General features: G+C 51.6%; 1 protein-coding gene across 1 annotated transcript in view; it reads left to right on the forward strand.

Moving 5' to 3' along the window:
• The window catches only part of GSG1L (GSG1 like), a 200312-nt gene that overhangs the window by 66663 nt on the left and 114378 nt on the right, over positions 1 to 19271 (forward strand). The window lies entirely within an intron of this gene.

A 19271-nucleotide genomic window follows, 5' to 3' on the forward strand; every position in this document is an offset into this window, starting at 1 on the left:
CGGAACCCTGTCGCAAAGCTCCAGAGTTTCTCAAGCAGTCGGTGAAGTGGGAGAGGAAGATCATCGTGCTCTCCCTGCCCAGCAGGGCGGTGCCGAGAGCTATTACACTTCTGTTACTCCCAGGGAACACTTGGCAGGAGGTAGGATGTGTGAGGGAGCTGGGGTCACGCAAGACCTCGGCAGGTGGGGAAGCCCGATGTCCCTTCTCTGTCATCTCACCGGGGGCCGGGGGAGGTCCAGCCTAAGTGGACATTGCTATGCAGAGAAGTCTCACTGGGGTGCAGGGCCCAACAGCAGGGATTCTGAGCCCACAGTGATGCTCAGAGCCACACGAGGCAGCAGGAGGATGATTAAGGGCAGCTTGAGGGCGGAGGGGGTACAGCAGTTGCGACCAGGGTTAGCTGCAAGTAATAGTGATCTGCAATCACTGGCTTCAGTGGAGAAATTTACTCACCACTCCAAAGTTTGAAAGTTGGCAATCCAGGGAGGCTCGGCTCCATGAAGTCCTCAGGGTCCGGGCCCCTGCTGCCCCTCTCTGTCATCCCTATGGACCTTATCTTCATGGCCTAAGCTGGTGGAGAGAGCCCCAGCTGTCACATCTGCATTCTAGGCAGCAGGGTGGACAAAGGGCAAAGGAGAAAGGCAAAGCCCGCGAGCCCACTCTAAGGTTCTCAGAAGTTGCCCCACAACACCTGTTCATGTCGCTTTGGCCAGAGCTTAGCTGCAAGGCAGGCTGGGAAAGGAGGCCTTTATATTGGGCAACTCTATACTCAGCTAAAACTCAGGAGTTTTATTACTATGGAAGACCAGGAGAATGGATCCTGGATGATTCGCTGCCACGGGACTGTAGGGCGTGGCCACCTCCCTTCTGCCACCAAGGAGAACATCTGCCAGGAAAGAACAAGCACGCGGGTGTCCTCAAACAGCCTGGAGGTGAGACGAGGGCTCTGGTCCTGGGAGTTAGGGTGGGGAAACTGAGGCAGAAGTCCAGTCACAATAAGTGTCTCAACATGGGGGGCCCTAGAGTGCTAGGCCTAGGGGCATTTCTGAAGCCCAGGCCATGTGGCCACCCACACCCCCTGACAGTAGGGCCGAGCTTGTGGTTTCTGTGCCGTGTCAGGGGGTTCAGGGACCTGGAGGGCTGCGTCTCTGACCCCTCTCAGTGTGCCATGGAGGCTGGCGATGTTTCTGTCTCACAGATGCTGTCTCCTTGGAGAGCTCCAGCTCAGTGGCAGTCCGTGAGACTGAGGGACGCAGGACAGGGAACTCGCAGGGCCCTCCGGCCCCTGTCTGAGTAAGCAAGCTTGGGGCAGCAGGGACGGCCTCCTCTGTTTCCTTGGCTTCCCCATGGCTCTGTCTCCTTTAGCTGCTTAGTCTTCCCTGAAGCCATCCCTGAAGCCATCCCTGAAGTCTTAGGCTGAGCCTCTCGGGCCCTGGCTTCCAAACTGAGGCCTCTGGGAAGCACTACTAATTTTCCTGCTGAAAAATGGCTGGTATTTATTGAACAGTTACTATGTGCCAGGCACTTTACGTGTTTTAACTGAGAAACCTCCCCCACAGCCTGTGAGGGAGGGGCTGGCATTCTCACGTCACTGGACAGTGGAGGAAACTGAGGCTCAGAGACATTCAGCAACCTTGGTCTCACATCTCACAAGGCGCAGAGCCTACACTCTGTACCCCTCTGTTGTACTGGGTCTTAATAGCCGATACCTGGAGGCAGCCCTCCAGGATGCTCATCCCACAGTCCCCAAAGCCTTGGAGTTCCAGGGCCAACTCTGCTCCAAGTCTAGCTTCCAGGAAGCAGGGTCTGTGTGTGCACACACATACACAAGGGTGAGTGTGTACATTTATGAGCAGGTGCTCCTGTGAGAATGTTGTGCATGTGTCTCATGCACGTGCACATGTTCTTGTTGATGGGTGAGCATATGTGATCATGGAGGCATGGACACATGTACAAATGTGAGTGTGTGTGTGTTTGCCCATGTGAGCACGTGGACAGATGTGTGTGTTCAAGTGTGAGTATGGGTGGATGTGTGTACACGTGTGTGTGCCCTTGTACGGTGACAGGTGGGTTGCCTTGCCTCCTTCTGGAAACACCAGACCTTCATTCTTGCCTCTTTTATGAGGACCAAGTGCCCCAGAGAGTTTGTATCTTCACGTTTTCCTGGCCTCGTGATTTTACTTTCAGGGCTTGGCGACCATGCCGAGGACCTTTTGGCTGTGTCTATAAAATGTTTACAAGGAGGCTGAGTGGCTGGTCTTACTACCAAGTCGGAGAATGATTTTCATGTACTCGCTGCCTCTCAAGCAGTTCAGCTTTCCTGGGGGTCAGGTGCTTTGCTCATGGCGGCCCCAGTGGCTTCACCCCAGACTTCCCAGCCTGGCCCGGCCCTCCCAGAGGCACCTGAGGAAGTGAGATCCTCACTGCGCCCTCACCACGCTGTCTGTTTCACAGACGAGGAACCTGAGCTGCAGAGATGAATGACTTGTTCAAGGCCATACAGGGAGTTGGCGGCTGATGGCCGGTAGAAGAACATTCATCTACTAAATTCTCCACACTGTGCCTGCTTGCTCTGTGACTTCCCTCCTGGTCTGCAAAACATAATGCTGATCATGACACACTCACTGGCTTCATGCAATGCTTACCATGTACCAGGTAACATTCTGAGTACTCTACACACATTGACTCATTTAATTCCCATTTTACAGTTGAGGAAACTGAGGCATAGAGCATATGCTACCACACCGGGCCTGATCACAGGATTCAAGGATGGTTGGCAGCTGCTTGTGCTGGAACTGGCCCAGAGAGCTTTTGGGGTGTATATACTAATGGCATATACTCCTTCCTCTGCCTGGACTGCTTGCCAAGGTCTCCCCTGGTAATCGTCACCCAGAAATGACCTATTAAATGCTTGGGTAAGGTAACAAACCCTCGCTCCCTCTCCAGAGCCCAGCAGAGCACCCTCCGTGTGCCGCCATGTTCACACTCCTGAACACCAACTATGTGGCAAGCTCTGGGCTGGGCCCTGGGGAGCATGGATGAGTGAGGTGAGGGGTCTGCCCTGCAGCCGGCGGAGGCGGCCAAGCAAACAGGTCTGACCTGGTGGAAGGGCCCCAGCCATGGATAGGGATGCCCCCTTTGCTGGACGAGGCTGCACCTCAGATCCCTGCTCAGAGTCCATGAAGATGTCGGGGTTTCCTCCCATTGTTACATTAACCAGAATCCCCAGTAAAGATCTGTACCAAGTCATTTGTCAAGGTGTGAAGTTCCCTGTTCCTGAGACACAGGTGGGAGCTTACTCACAGGTAGATGGGCTCTCGCTGTGAGTGAATGAAGAATGAATAAATGGATGAATGAACGAATGAACACACTGAGCTTCGCATGATTCAGATTTGCTGTCAAGGCTGCCCTGGAACCTCCTCATGGCAATTCCTCACTGTCCGTCCACACACGGTGGAGGCCTCACAGCAGTGAGAATGAGCCGTGTACAACCGCTCCCAGAAGCATGGATGTTGAGCCAAAGAAGCCAGATTCAAAAGAGTACATACTACATGATTCCACTTCCAGTATAAAACTGGAAACAAGGCAAAACGAATCTCTACTGCTAGCAGTCAGGACAATGGTCATCCTTGAAGAACGGATGAGACTGCGGGGGCGCGTGCGGGAGGCTCTGGCAGGTGGCAGCGAGCGGTTCCTTAATCTGGATGCCGGTTACATGGCTGCGCTCAGTTTATGCGGGTTCATTGGGCTACACACTTGCCATACATGCACTTTTCTCTATGTATGGGCTACATCAATAAAAAGTAAAACAAAACTTTCTCACACTGAAGTCCTAATTATCTGTCTAAAATACAAATCCATCTACATCAGACTCCTGCTTAAATCCTTTTGGGTCTCCCAAACTTACACAGGACACTTTAGCATGGCGGTCACAGTCCTCAGAGACCTTGGGCTTGTCTGCCGTTTCCACTCCTCCTTCTCTAATCCATGACATGACCTGGTGCATCAACCCTGCCTCCCAATCGCATACATTTCCCCCAAGCTCTCTATCCTCTCTCATGCCTCTGTGGCTTTGCATGTGCTCTGTCCTCTGCCTGAACTGCCTTTACCTCCTATTTGCCTTGCAAGCTTCTATTTATCTTTTAAAACCCAACTTAGACATGGCCTGTTCTGAAACGCCACCCTGAACCCTGGAGGTCCCCACTGTGACTGGTCCTGTTAGTGCCTATCACACTGCATAGAGGTCGTCACCTCCAGCAGACTGGACCCTCCCTGAGGACAGCACTGGAGCTTGTCCTCCTGTGGCTCCCGTGTCCCAGACGGGGGTTGGCACATAGCAAGGACTTAGTAAAGGTTTGTTGAATGAATGAATGAATGAATGAATGAATGAGGAACAGGGGCCACATTACAGACACTGGGTAGCCCATTGGGTTCAAAAGCTTGGATCCTGACTTTGGAAGCCACCTGTCTGAGCTGAGCTGGGTTTTAAGTCATCCCTGCTCCCTTCCCCTGTTTCCCAGCAAGCTGGGATTTCTGGCAGCCACCAGCTGGCAATTTTTGTGGAACAATCTCCAAAGCCTGTAGGTTTCATTTGTTTGATATTTCAGTGCTGTGTAACAATGTGGGGGCTCTGTGGCCACCATCCTGAGTCTTGCCTGAGTCATTTCTCACTTCAGTTCCTATAATAGTCTCTTGTTGGTTCCCTCAACCTCTCTCTGTTCTCCCTCTGAAATCTATTTACAGTTCTGCTGCTCACTTAATTTATTTAGTGCACTTTATTGATTTATGTCATAGAACTGAAACGTGCATAGATCAGACGTGCTGAGCAGGGAAGATGGGACCAGCTTCCACAGCTGCCCAAACTCTGACATGGGAGCTGAATGGGTCAGCCCGCTGTCTGCAGCCCAAACACGCTGGGTGGTCAGTACAGCCTTGTGCCTGTGCATTAGTTCTGGGTGGGGTTTTTTCCCCCTTGGCTGTCTGAGGAACTCTCAGCTTTCACAAGCCAACCCACAGGTCCTGCCTCTGCGAAGTCCTGTCTCGCCTGCAGACTGAGTCAATTACTCCTGCTCTGTGCACCCAAGTCCCCGAGTACACACATACCCGTGGTCCCAGGCCGGACAAAAATGGGAGCTCCAATTCTTCACTTCAGGATGCAGAGGCAGGAGACTGGCCAACGTGGTTCGCAGGCCATTATTCCTTCTCACCTGCCATTCCCAGACAATATCCAGATAATCCTTGCAGCCCTCTGGCTGAGGGTGGGAATTGCCAGTCGTCTGAATGGCTCTGGCCCATCTGTGGAGGCAGCAGAGCTCTGGGACCCTCCTACAGATGGAAGTCATTCCCTGGCCTCCTCAATAACCTCCTAATATAGGGTGTATCCCTGGGTGCCATTTAATTCTTGGGGGCAGGATAGACTGCAGCCTTGCTTTCCAGAACGGGCTGCAGTGACCTCCAGCCACCTTGCCTCAGCTCAGGGGTCAGAACCCCCGTGCCACGCTTTGTGCCAGGAGCTAGGACAGTGAGGAGAATCACCTGCAGCTTCTGCTCTTGAGGAGCCTCCTTATGGGGAACAGGCAGGAGGAAGAGAACCACCTCTGTGAATCAGGGGCCCAGCCCGGGTGGGTAGAGGGCTGCGGAAGGAATGATGACAGTCTGACAAGGCTGTGCGGAGGGCGCCGCGTGGGGAAGGTCCTGAAGGAGGGGTGGCATTCCTTCTCATCCATGAGGGGCCCCAGGACAGGCCATTCCTGCAGAATGAATGACATGTACAAAAGAGCGACACCCAGTGTCCTCAGTGCTGGGCAACTGAGGCTGATGCACAATGGACATTAGCTGAATGAATAAAGAGCCCAGAATGGAAGGAAGGTAGAGCCCAGAGAGGTTAAGGTCCTTGCTCAAGGTCACACAGCAAGTTTAGGTTAGACTCAGGCTCCAGGCTCCTGAAGTCGTCTAAGCAGCGCCCACCCACCCTGCCAACCCCATCCACACTTTCTCATTCCACACTTCCGTCCCACCTTCTCTCCAGCCTCATTTTCTCCAGTATCATACATGGTCCAGTCCTCCCACCTCCTGAAGCTCTGGTTCTGCCACTTTGTTCTGAAATTCTGGAACCCTCTAACTACATGCTCTTATTAAAGGTGATGAACCCCTATGCCTGGTGGAGGACTGCTCCTGGAGATCAAAGCACCTCATAATTGCTTCAGTTGCTCTAATTCCAATTATTTAAGATTATCTTTCCAAGTAATTAGGCGTCTGGGTAGTTTCACCTGCGCACTCTCAGTGAGCATCCGATCAACCCCAAGTGCTGACCAGCTTTCCTCTTTCATAATTGGAAGCAGTTTCTCCATGGTGAGAAGACTGCTAAGTGTAAACAGTGGTAATTTAAATTTCCAAATGACTCTGTGGTCTTATCATACTTCGGTGTGAGAAATGACCTTGGATGCTTCAATCCAGTCCTTTGTCCTTCCAAGTGGGGAGGCTTTAGCCGTGTTGGGGGAAGAGGACTTGCTGAGCTGCGCCAGGTCTGAGGGATGTGAAGGCTCCTTTCCATATCTCAGGGAAGCCTTTCCATGGGCTGGCTCCCCCTGGGTTTCTCCCTAGAGTGGGATTTGCAACAAGACCCTTCCCTTTGGCCCAGGCCCTGCACTCACCAAAAGCCCTCACTTGACACATGGTGATTCTCTCAAATGAAGTTAGACATACAGCTACAACCCTGGCTCGCCACGTGCAGCTGTGCAGGAAACCAGCTGTGAGACTCTGGGGCTCATGATTCATTCTGTTCTCTGCGCGGATGGCATAGGGTGGGCAGCTCACATCCCGTACAACTGCACGCGGGGGCCAGGGATGCACAGACGGGCTTAAAGAAGACAGCACTCATCGCGCAAGTCTACACCTGCGCCTCGTGGCTGAACCACACTGTGTGTGATGAGCTGGGAGTTTTTAACCCTACTGTGTCCTATTTCCTTGTTTTAACTGATATCATTCTATTGGTATAATTACAAACAGTGACAAGCACAGGTTTCAAGAAAGGCGTACCTCCGTGCAGCCCATGCCTCGGTCACCACACAGAACGGGGGCCCGCTTCGTGGGCGTGCGACCTGTGCAGTCCCATTGGCTCCCACGCAGAGAAGGGCGCTGCCTTTGGTTTAATGCTCTTTGTCAATGTTTTGAAATTTTTAACATGTTTTTTCAAACAAAGGGCCCTGCATTTTCATTGTGCACCGCCTTCTCAATTTGGGCTGTGCATTGTACACACACACACACACCACCCCTATATTATTATTCACTTATTATTCTCCTCACGTTGATTCACCAAGGAAGTCCAATTTATTTTAGCCCCATCCTGAGCAATGATATCTGTCAACCCATAATCTGGTTTTAGCATGCCAGATTATTTTTTCCAAGATGCTTTAAAATATATAACAATAATACCTCAAACTTATTTCTGTTTTGCCAACATGCCAGACCCAGCTGACCCCCCAAGCTGATGAGGTTTGTGCTGTTGTTATATTAGGTTATAGAAGGGGAAACTGAGACACAAGAGCACATGGGTTGTGAGCGGCAGAGCTGGGTTGGAACCTGGGCAGGTGGGCTGCAGAGCCCTGTGCTTCACTCTTCCACTTACTGCCTCCACGTGAGCTGTTAAAATAGAAAAGAATCCCAAATTGAGCCACGGCTGGGGAAGGACTGAGACCTAGTGAAGGGAAGGAAGAGGTAAGTGCTGGCCCTGCGGGGCTGGGAGGGAGGAAGGGCCGTCACACTCCGTGGGATGGCACTTGTGGGCCTCCAAGGCCCTCAGCCTCATGCCCCCTCCCCCTGCTTCGTCCTTGTCACACTTCCAGTTCCAGGATCGGAGTCTCACCCTCCTGCGTAGATTGTCAGGTTGGAAGGGCTCAGAGAGCTGGTCTCCTCCGGTCCATTTTGCAGATAATGAAGCTGAGGCCCCGAGGAAAAAACTCTTTGTGGCTGTCATGGGTGAGCACGGCGAGTGTGCCTACTGCTCAACAGACCTGAAGAAACAGGGCCCCCACTCTTGGGCAGCCTCCCCAGCCCAGCCCTGGCAATAGAGCAAGCATTCATTGAGCACCTGCTAAATACTAGTCCCTTTCAAGCATGTTATCCCATCTACCCTCTCAATAGCTCGTGAAGTCGGTATTATTGTTCCCCTTTTTCAGGTCAGGAAGCGGAGCCTCAGTCAGGTTAGGAAACTTCCTCCAGGTCCAGGTGGTGGCAGGGCTGGGATTTGAACACAGCTTCTGAGGGCAGTTAATGCACAGCACAGCTCCGCCTTACCAGCCGTGGGACCGCAGGCATGCAATCCACCCTCTTTAATGCTCCCTCTCATCATCTGTAAAAGGGGATAATAGCATCCACTTTGTGGATACTTCTCAATGAAATGAAATGATCCATGTGAGGATTAGCCCAGAGTTTGGCTCAGTCCGCGGCAGCCTGAGCGTTGCATTGTATTTCCCCAGTCTCCTCGTTTTGGCCCAGCCGACTAGAAAGCTATCTTGGAAAGGAACTCAATTGTATTTACTTCTACTGACTGATATTCAACTAACCTTTATTGAATAATGCACAGAATTCCATTCGCTGCTATCTGTCTCCCCACCCCTTGTCTCACTTAATTCTGTTGACAGCTTTTGGAGCAGGAGCTGTTATCTCTGGTTTACACCGAAGGAAACAGACTCAGGGAAGTTGAGCTACTTTTCTGTGGTTATACAGCAAAGCCCTATTCTATTTCTGCCATACCTCTCAGGTCTTTCCACCCTGGCTGGTGCCTTCTGGCCCCTCTCCTGCTTCTCAGGCCCAGGAAGTTCTTTGGTTGGCTTTGCCATGTGTTTGGACCCAGCTGGGCGGCCGCGTTGGCCCACAGCCGTCAGGGGCTGCGCGGAGCAGAGTGATGCGACAGCTGAGGCTGCCCGTGGCTGCCCTGCTCCCTGCGCCCTTTGCTCCTCATGCATCCCATCTGCTGTCTCCTGCAGCCTCATCATCTGCAGCCATCTGCCAGGCTCCATGGAGGCTCTGCAAAGTCTGGGATGTAACACAGAACCCCCCAAACATGCCGCCTTCATTCTGCTTGAGGAGCACAGGGGCTCTAGCCCCTCATAGAGGCTGAGACCCTGCCCACGCCCGGAAGCCACCAGGAACTACAAACTTGAGACAGAGGCCTTTTCGAAAACATGTTCCTAGAGGGCTGAAGCCCGCACCCCAATTTGCTGTCCAGGATTTGGCTCCTGCAGGCTCAACTCCACAAGACTTGGCTGTGCTTAGGCTTTCACCTGAAATTTTATTTGAGTTTAAAAAGTCCCATGTCTCTTGGCGAGGATGCCCTGCCCCAGTTGTTGTCAGAATCTCTGGCCTCCTTGGCTTCCGGGCTTCTCATTTTCAGCACACATTTTGCCAAAAGGCCTGGTGTGGAGGGTGTTTCTGGAGACAGGAGGAAGACCAGTGGTTTCTCCAAAGCCTGTGCTGTCTGCTCAGTCTCCTCATGCATCCCCTTCCTTGGTGCATCGCTGGTGGTGAGGCCGGAGGCCACTGGTTTTATTCATTAATTTTGATTAAAAAATGTTTTTGGTAACAGCTTTATTAAGATATAATTCACTTAGCATACAATTTGTCCACTGAAGTATATAGTTCAATGATTTTTAGAACATTCGCAGAGTTATGCAACCATAATGTTATCAATTAGAGAATACTTTCCTTGCCCCGAAGAGAAACCTGTTTCCTTTAGTGATCATCCCTCAGTACCCCAGGTCCCACAGACCTACACAACCGCCAACCTTTCTGTCTTTGTAGATTTGCCAATTCTGGACATGTATAAATGAACACAAATTCTAGACACATATAAGGACTTGTGTGATGGGCTTTTTTTCACATAGCATAATGTTTTCATGGTTCATCAACATGGTAGCATTTATCAGTACTTCATTTCTTTTTTTAAATCTTCATCTGAGGACATGTTTAGTGACTTGAGAGAGAAAGGTAGAGGCATTGTTGTGAGAAAGAAACATTGATTGGTTGCCTGTCACATGTGCCTCAAGTGGGAATCGAACCCACAACCTCTTGGTCTACAGGACGACGCTCCAACCGACTAAGCCACCTGTCCAGGGCTAGTACTTCATTTCTTTTTATTGCCATAGTATTTCATTATCTGGATATACCACATTTTGTTTATCTACTATTTATTTAACCTTTTAAAAGTTGGGAAATACAGTACAATTTAGAAAAGTACATAATAAATATACAGCACAACACATTTTTTGTAAACCCAAAACTTCACCGCCATTGAGGTCAAGAAAGACCTTGCTGGCCGCTGTGAGTCCCTGCCTGAGCACTACCAACGCCTGTTCCCAGAGGAGAAGACTCACTGCCGTGCTTACATGAAGGGCAGGGATCAGCAAAGCACGCCTTTCTTTTTGTAAATAAAGTTTTATTGGAATATAGCCACACCCACCCCCTTACGTGTGTCCAAGGCTGCTTTTCAGAGCTGAGCTGTTGTGACAGAGACCATATGGCCCACAAAACATAAGATATTTCCCCTGTGGCTCTTTACAGAAAAGGCTGGCTGACCCTGCTTCATAATTTACCACCAAGCGTGCAAAATTAAACATGATAATATGCTTGTTTTTTAACTTTCTATATAAATGTAATCATGCAGTGGACTTTTTTGTGTCTGGCTTCTCAGTTCAACATTATTTTGTTGGTCACTGTCTTAGTTTGGACTGCTACAATAGAATATCACAGACAGGGGTGGGGGCTTATACGCAGCAGTCCTGGAAGCGGGAAGTCTGAGATCAAGGCGCTGGCAGATTTGGTGTCTGGTTCACGGGCTGACTCTTGTCTTCTCGCTGCTGTGTCCTCACAGGGCAGAAGGCATTAGGGAGCTCCTTGGGGTGTCTTTCGTAAGGTCACTAGTCCCATTCATGAGGGCTCCACCTCCATAACCTGATCACCTCCCAAGTGCCCCATCCCCAAATATCATGCCTGGGGAGTTAGAATTGCAGGAGTGGGCACACACATTCAGTCTGTAGCAATCATGTAGCAGTAGTTTGTTTATTGCAGACCTATTGTCTGGAAACCCCTTGCAAACTCATTTGCTCCTGCACTGTGCTGGGTGCGGGATAACCCTTGAGTCCTGTTACTCTTATTGGGAACTGGGGTGGTTTTCTCTTTTAAGATTTCCTAGTCAGTTACCCTGTCCCTTGCAGGGCCGTGTGTGTGTGTGTGTGTGTGTGTGTGTGTGTGTGTGTGTTTTGGGGGAGCGTGCAGGGGTCCACTTCAGTGACCCACTCCAGCCTCTATGTATCTTGCTTCTCTTGTGTCACTAACACGAGCTGCTGTAACAAAGAAACCCCCACACTTCAGTGGCTTTCCATGATAAAAGTTGGCTTTCTGCTCCCATGAAGTCCAGCGCCAGTGCTCCTGCAGCAGGCGCCCTTCCCTGTGTTCCTCCGGGGGCCCAGGCTCCTTCCCTGGCAGGGCTTCTGAGCCTTCCACGTTCAGCTGGCAGGTGGGGAGGCAGGGAGAGTAGAAGATGATGTGGGAGGTCCCCAGGGGCCTGGCTCACTTCACTTCCGCCCACATTCCTTGGGCCAGAACTCAGTCATATATATGGCTGCCCGGGGAAATGTAGTTTAACTGTGTGCCCATGAGGGAAGGAAATAGGCTTTGGTGACGAATGTAAATCTCTGTCACATGCTCTGACCGCCCCCACCCCACCCCATTGCCCTGGCCAGGGGAACTTTCTTCAGCAAGGATGTGAGGGAGAGGAGGCAGGAGCGGGGAGAGGGCCCAGACTTTCCTCTCTTCTAAATTCAGTATTTACAGTAAAAACTGTAGCTTTTGAACTTAAAATTCCCAGACTTCTGCAACTCAAAACCTGGCTTCTGTGGCCTGAGAGCTGGGCCTGCTTTCCACCACACCACCCTCCTCGGCGGCAACGCACGCAGGGGGCGAGGGACCTGGCGTTCAGAAGGCTGAACCGACCCCTCAGAATACCGTACCAGTTAATTCAAGAATCTGGCTGGGTGTCTGTTACCGTGTAGCTTGTAAATTCTAGTTTCTTGCTCTTTTTGAAACTGGAAGATAATTACCTGCTCTCAGGGGCTCGATCCCTCGCGGGTCCGCAGGGTTCCCCACTGCACACCCACAAAGGGCCCGCCAGTCCCGTGTGCAGTGTCCCAGTGCTCTGGGCTGGGACAAACTCGGAAAGTGCAGGGCCTCGCTTCCGTTTGGACTTCGGTTCCCCCTGGCCAGCGCTCCCTCTGCCCGTTTCACTTTAAATGATCCTTTTCTTGCCAGAGAAATCAGAAACAAAGTAGAATTTGGGGAGTTCTGCTCACTTGCCATCATGCTTTTGACATCATACCTTTGGCTCCGAGCAGCCCATTAAGTTCTGCCTTCTTATTCTCGTCCTGAGTAGAACTGAAGGGCCCCTCTTTCCTCTGTCAGCAGTTTTCTCCAGCTCAGCCGTTGGCGGGTGTTTGCCCATCGATGCCATGGGGTCCTGCCGGCTTTGCTGCTCTCTATCGCCCTCCTGATGTCCAGCCTGCACTGCCTTCCACACCTCCTTCCCCCTCTGGGAGTCTGCTCCCATCCCTGCTGGACTCCAGCCAGTGTTGAGTGAGGCATCCTTGCCTCGATGGTGGCCATTGGGGAGCATCCATTTTTGGACTCCTGGGAAGTTGGTGGTCATCCTGTGTGAACCTCTGCCCTTTGAGAGACCATCACAAAAGGGGTCCGCAACAGGGCAGTCATTCACCTCTGGATCATTCTCCTAGTGAGGCTGACTGAGCAAGGACTTGGAGAGCGCTTCCTAAATCATTGGTACCATGTTGGACTGAAGGCTGGTGAGGGTTTTTAGAGAAGAAGAAAACTTGGCTGCAAGGGCCAGAAGCCCACTCAGACCAGCTTGACTACAAAAGGGGCTGTGAGAGGACAACCTCACAGGGCCCAGTGAAGTATTTGAAGACCAGAACTTGGGAACACCAGAGGGGGACTGACCGCCAGGGGCTCAGCTCTATTCCTCAGCACTGCTGCTTCTTTCTTTTCTTGTGGTGATTCCTACATGATGACCATAGCCCCATGGCAGTCCACCTGCCTTCCAGTAGTTAACTGAGTGTCCAGATCCCATTTTCAAAAACACAAGGCGGAAGAGCCTGATTGGCTCAGCTTGGGAACAACTGAGCTCCAATGAGCTGACGCAGAGGGCGGGATCACGCAGAATAGCTCCAGGACTGTGGTCCGTTTCATTGAGAAGGGAATGTGGCCAGGGAGGAGAGATTTGGCAAGGCTGCTGTGGCCGGGGGATGGGGAGTGAACCATTGTTCGGTGTAGTAGACAGAGGATGACTGAGCCAGAGGAAGCCAAGACCTGGGTTCCCATCCTGGCTCTGATTTGAGCGCTAAGAGACCTTGCCCACTCTGAGCCTCAGTTCCCTTATTTGCAAAGTGGGCAAGATCGTCCCCCAGTAAGCATTCTGTGAATATTAGCACCTCCTCTTCCCTTGCCTGGGTTGCTGTTGGGATGGACATGTGAAATCCTTACTGTCCCAGGCAGGCTGGGTGAAGGTCAGGTGGGGTTGATGCCCTGGGTCCCGGGATCGAAGGGTCTTAGACTGTGGCACAGTGGATGTGTGGCTCCCAGAGCCGGACCTGACCGAGCTTGGGGTAGGGGCTAGGTTATCAGGCAGGGGTCACTGAGCTGTACCATGTCGACACATCTTGCTGACCGAGCGGCCAAAGTAGGGAAAGGCATTATTAAGTGGGAGGATCAGCATGTGCAAAGTGGAGGAGAATGGATGCCCATGGCCTGTTCTGTCTGCAGCAGCTAATGGCTCTAGCTGGACACTGAGGGACAGGGACCAGCAGTGAAGAGCCAGGCTCCTCCAGCAGGACTAGGTTGCAACAAGCCTCAATGTCACGCATGTCAAGACCCTTGGTCTGTCTCCTGGAGGCCACTGGAGTATAAGCAACGAGATCGTCTGTGATATGCTCCAATCTGCGCTCTGAAAACTGTGATTCACAAATGTCCCTGGGCAGGGGGCGGCATTGGTTTGAGGCAGCAGACACCAGAATTCCTAGGGAGCTCATGGAGGGGCCTGAGAGGTAGGTTTTCTTTATATCTTTGTCTGGGGGTTGGCTGAGAACCTGGCACTGAGTAGGAGTTCAGCTGAGATTCTGACTGCAGGTCCTACAAACTCAGGGTAGAAAGAGCCCAAAGTCAGTACCTGTGTCAGAGACTACAGCTGGCATCGGAGATAAAAACCCAAGTAGAGCCCCCTGTTGAATCTGAAGTGTCCTTTCCTCATCAGGGTGTGACAGCTGGGAGATGGGACTGAGGCCGCTTTTGAAGGCCTGGCAGCCTGTGGGTGGCATCTTTCTCATTCTGGCCCTGGCTGCCCTCCCAGGGGCAGGGAGTGGGAGCCACTCTTTGCCGATGGGAGTGGGGCTCTTCCCACACCCTATTTGCACCAAGGCTTCTCATAATGGGCGTCTGCTTCAGGTTTCATCTCAAAGTCATCCTCTCAAAGACGGCCCCTACTGTCCTGTCGGAAACTGTCCTGTCCTCTAACTGCCCTGCTTCGCCCCTTCCACAAATCCCTGCACCGATCTTGTGCGCATTTGCTCGCCTGCTGCGTGTTAACCTGGGAGCTCCACGAGAGCCCTGGCTGGCCTGCCTCCTTCGGGGCCTAGTGTTCGGCACCGGGCAGGCGCTCAGCAAGCTTCTGAGCCCCATCATGAGCCTCGGCTCTGAGCAGGTGCTGTGTTTAGACCCTTTCACTGAATTCTCTAAACAGCCCCATGCCATAGGGGCTATTTTGTCCCCATCATGCACCTCAGAAAACTGAGGCTCAGAGATGCTAAGTGCCTTACCCACACTCGCCCAGCTACGCAGTGATGGCATCGGAATTCAACCCAGACTGGCTGGACTCCAGAACCAGGGCCCTGTGGTGGGGCTGGCACCATTGGCTCTGGGTTTCCTCCACTTCTGGTTCTCTTTGCATCCTAGTTGCCTTGGAAATTAAATTCATAGCTCACTTTTTAAGTCTTCCTTCCCTTCCTGCACCTCAATTGTTTCCCTCCGCTGCAGGTTTATTTATGAAGGGCAGCGTGAGAGGATCTCAGATCTGTTTCTGAACCACTGAGACCTGTGAGGTTAAGGTGACAAAGACCCTCCTCCAGGCACTTGAATTCTGATAATATAGTGTGAAACCTCGATCCAGAAGGAAGGTTCTGGGGTTCAAAGAGTCAGAGAAGTCTTCAGGTTTTTTATCTTAGTCACTAGTTCAGCAAGTGTTCGCTGAGCGCCCGCTGAGGCCCTCTTCAGGGCAACTCTGGGCCCTGCCTTCAGGGCCTTGTGTCTGGTGAGGAGCAGAGAGGGAGCCCATATGACTGCCCAGATCAGAGCAGTGATGATCAGTTTTCCAACTCGCAAGTCGCCAACTGATGGATGAATTTCTTTTGATTCCCCCATTCCCTCCTCCCATTCCAGTGACTCTCAATTCCGTCTAAAGTATTTGTGTTTGTATATGTTCTTACAGAAGTGCCACTTTGCATATTTTAAGTGTATAGAAATGGTAAGTATATTAGTTATTTCTGCAATAAGGCTGTACAGTTGTCTCCCCTTATTCACAGTTTTGCTTTCTGCAGTTTCAGTTGCCTATGCTCAATCATTATCTGAAAATATTAAGTGGGAAATCCCAGAAGTAAGCAATGCGTACGTTTGACATTGCATGCCGTTCTGAGTAGTGCGCTGGAATCCGCGCCGTCCCGCTCCGTTTGGCCTGGGATGTGAATCACCCCTCTGCCCAGCATATCCGCACTGTAGGCTCTCGCCGCCACAGCAGCTGTCCTGGTTACCAGGTCAAGTGCTGAGGTATGTCAGTGCTTTGTCCACGTCATCCTTATTTTACTCAATGGTGGCCCCAACGCGTGAGACTAGTGATGCAGGCATTCAGATGTGCCAAGGAGAATCTGCAAACTGTGTCCTTTAAGTGAAAATGTACGTATATACAGGAAAAATCACAGTATCCATAGGGTTTGGTACTATCTGCAGTTTTAGGCGCCCACTGGGGGCATTACGTATCCCCTGCAGATAAGGGGGGGCTACTGTATAACATCATCCCGAAACCCAGTGGCTTACAAAGCAAGCATTATTTTTCTTGCTCGTGGGTCTGTGGGTTGGGTGGGGTGACGGCTGGGGGCTGGGGGCTGCCTGGCTTGGCTCCAGATGTGGCTTCGGTTCAGATCTGCCTTGTGCATGTCCTGTCATTCTGGGGCCAGCATCTACCCAGAAAATATTCTCATGGCAATGGCAGAAATGCAAAAGGGGCGAGAGACATCTGTGATACCTCTTAAGTGTTGGCTGCGGAATGGTACACAGTCTCTTCCGTCCATATTTCAATGACAAAATAAGCCACCTAGCGAGGCCCAGAGTTAGTGGGGCAGGGAAGTATATTCTGCCCCGAGAGAAGGGTGTGAACGTTAGCTCAACAGGGATGCAGCTGATCGTAGCTCGCTACAGCTCTCACTCTGCCTTTGAAGTTTCCATTACACATTCCACGTTTAACTGCCATCCACGGGGCCGTGCGCACACCTACCCTACTCCTGCCGATGCTCATGCTGAGCGTCAGCTCCACGGACACCGAGGGCGCATTCTACTTCCTGTCACCACAAATGATGCTGCAAGGGATATCCTCAAGCCTGTCCTCTCAAGGACCTGCCTGAGGATGTCCTTGGATGTACACCCAGGAGCAGAACTGCAGTGTCAGAGGGTAGGATACACTTAATTTGCAAGACGAACACCAGCAGCCCACATCTGGGCATTGTCCTGCTTTCTAATATTTGCCTGTCTAATCAGTAGAAAGCATAACGTTGTGTCTCACTGCCTTAATTTGCATTTCTCTGATTAGTAGTGTGTCCGAGTGTCTCTTCATATGCTTCTCAGGTTTGGTTTCCGCTCCTGAAAACTGCCTCTTCACACCCTTCGCATTGTGCGTTTTCCGCCAGGAGGAAGGCGGGGCTGGGGCGGCAGAGTGGAGGCTGTGCCGATGCGTGTGGCTGAGCTCAGAGCAGGGTGTCCAGGTGGCTGAGCCCTCGGTGCGCCCAGGAAGGAGACTGCAGCCAGAAAACTGTCCAGGTTCATGTGCTTAGCCTTGGCATTTATTATTTAACCTTTAATAGCCACTCTGAGTTGGGAAACTTATTGTCCCTTGATTGGTCCCTCAAAGAACCTGAATGAAGAAGCAGAGGTCAAATTATTTGCTGAATTCTGAGTGACTGGGGAGACTGGTCTTCTTTCTCTGGTTTCTCTGGAATCAAGAAAAGGGCATTTCAGAACCATATTAGTCAAGGACCTACTATGTACTGGGGGCCCCCTGCATATCGCATTTTCAAGGATAATGGTATCACATCGGGACTGATAACAGGGCGACCTCACTGGGTGCTTGTGAGGACTGAACTCATTCATTCAGTCGACAAATATCGATGAGCACTTACTATGGGCTGGGCACATGTTAAGCCCTAGGAGATAGCAGTGAATAAAAGGAAAGCAATCCTACCTCCAGTTGCGGGGAAGGTCTCAGAAAAGAAGTGAATATAAAACACAGAGGACTCAGGCATTGTGAGGTGCTAAGGAGGAACATGGTGCTGGGAGGCTGCGATGTAAATAGGCCGGTGGAGGAAGGTCTCCCTGGGAAAGTGGCTTTTGAGTAAAGACCCAATGAGGGAAGGGGGCCAGCCATGTGGGGGCCTGTGGAGCATTACAGGAAAGCAATTAGGGCAGCTCCTGACACCTACCAGGCACTTTGTAAGCTACCATAGTTTTTACATGAGTAAGTGGATGCTCAGAGGGGCCGTGTGACCAGCCCAAAGCTTCAGGAGCAGGTTGGGACTGAGATTTAAGGAGCCTCTCACACTCAGAGACATGCAAGTCTTAACCCTGCCTAAGAAGTGGAGCTGGAGCTCAAAGCCAGGTCTCCGACTCTACCACACAAGGGTGAGGCACCCAGTCGGCACTGCCTGTGTAGGGGTGGCCAGCTATGTGGCAGTTTGGCTGCTGCTTCCTTGTAGATGCTTTTTGCTGGGGTGTAATCTGGGCTGTAGGAGACAGGGAAGAAAGAGGGTGCAGTGGAGGAGGCAGAGAGCGGGGGCATGTGGCATGGGATCCGGCCCAAAGCCTCGCCTCATTGAGCTCACCAGGGAGCAGGCCTACCAATAACAGTCAAGGGTGTTTAAAACCACACAACCCAGACAGGCTGAAAAGGAGAGAGAAATTCTGGAGTCCAAGTAATTGAAAAACAGCCTTCAGGTAGGGCTGGATCCAGACTCAAACGCCATCACTGGAATCTCTTTCTTTCAGCTGTTGGCTTTGCAGTTCTTCAGTTATGGCTTCATTCTCAGGCCTGCTTTTTCTAAAAGGTGGCAAGATGGCTGCTGGAGGGTCCATGCATAGCAGTCCCAGAGGGAAGAGAGATTTTCCTCCTCAGCAGCAGCTGCAAAAGCCACCACGCTGATTCTCACTGGATAACTTGGGCTACATGCCCTTCCTAAATTAATCGCTGTCATTAGGGACATGCAAAACTCTAATTGGCCAGGCCTGTGTCACGTGACCATTCCTGGGGCTAGGAATGAGACTCCCAAACCCCAGGACTGAGGGTGGGGGAGGGGTAGTTCCCTAAGGAAAGCCAAGCAGGTGATATCAGAAGAAGGGGGTATGGGCTGGGTGATTCCACCCCACATCCTATGATTGCACCTCCAAGGGCCATTTACCCTCTAGTGCACTTGTTCCTACTACAACCACCTGGGGAAATTTACCTGGGACCATCTCAGCAGACTGAGATGCAATAGGTCTGATAGAACCCTTGGCACTATTCGTTTTTAAAAGTTCCTCTGAGAGCCAGCACTGAGAACCCCTGCTTTCCTGGATCCCCATCCCTTAATTCACTGTGTAAAATTATTTTGCAACCATGAAGGATGTTTCAGTCTCCTAGTTCATAAGGAGGGAAGCTGAGGGGAAGAGAAACTCATAGCCAGACTTTAAAGCCCTTGGCCAGTCTCTGGCTTGTATTAGACTGAGCTCTGGGCTGATGCCTGCGTCTCCTGAGAGGAAGACGAGGACAGCCCTCTGCAGACTGTGACTTCTGACAAACACCAAAGCTGCTGAGCTTAAACTCTGACGCCCGGGCCTGGGGCCACTGGAGGACCCTCTGACACCACCCTTCCCAGCGCCTTCCGCCACCAGCCAAATGTCAGCAGGGAGCTGC

The sequence above is a fragment of the Pteronotus mesoamericanus genome, unplaced genomic scaffold (genome assembly GCF_021234165.1).
Source record: "Pteronotus mesoamericanus isolate MK-2021 breed Mesoamerican mustached bat unplaced genomic scaffold, CSHL_Meso_final contig_72, whole genome shotgun sequence".
In the NCBI taxonomy this organism is placed as follows: Eukaryota; Metazoa; Chordata; class Mammalia; order Chiroptera; family Mormoopidae; genus Pteronotus; species Pteronotus mesoamericanus.